The sequence below is a fragment of the Argentina anserina genome, unplaced genomic scaffold (assembly GCF_933775445.1).
Source record: "Argentina anserina unplaced genomic scaffold, drPotAnse1.1, whole genome shotgun sequence".
NCBI lineage: Eukaryota > Viridiplantae > Streptophyta > Magnoliopsida > Rosales > Rosaceae > Argentina > Argentina anserina.
Genome location: NW_026089532.1, coordinates 68,481 through 69,209, shown reverse-complemented (window position 1 = coordinate 69,209; position 729 = coordinate 68,481).

The window sequence follows — 729 nt, the reverse complement described above, 5'->3', positions numbered from 1 at the left end:
TCAATAGAAACTCGCATCAGAAAGCATTACAGAAAGATACTCAAACGAGAAATGAAAAGATACACAATTGGAATAGTAAAGATACGCAAACGATGTAAAGATACTCAGTTTGAAAGAAACACACTCCCACACTTGCAAAACTCTCAAATTCAATAGAAACTCGCATCAGAAAGCCTTACAGAAAGATACTCAAACGAGAAATGAAAAGATACACAATTGGAATAGTAAAGATACGCAAACGATGTAAAGATACACAATTGGAATAGTAAAGATACGCAAACGATGTAAAGATACTCAGTTTGAAAGAAACACACTCCCACACTTGCAAAAATCTCAAATACAATAGAAACTCGCATCAGAAGCCTTACAGAAAGATACTCAAACGAGAAATGAAAAGATACACAATTGGAATAGTAAAGATACGCAAACGATGTTAAGATACTGAGTTTGAAAGAAACACACTCCCACACTTGCAAAAATCTCAAATACAATAGAAACTCGCATCAGAAGCCTTACAGAAAGATACTCAAACGAGAAATGAAAAGATACACAATTGGAATAGTAAAGATACGCAAACGATGTAAATATACTCAGTTTGAAAGAAACACACTCCCACACTTGCAAAACTCTCAAATTCAATAGAAACTCGCATCAGAAAGCATTACAGAAAGATACTCAAACGAGAAATGAAAAGATACACAATTGGAATAGTAAAGATACGCAAACGAT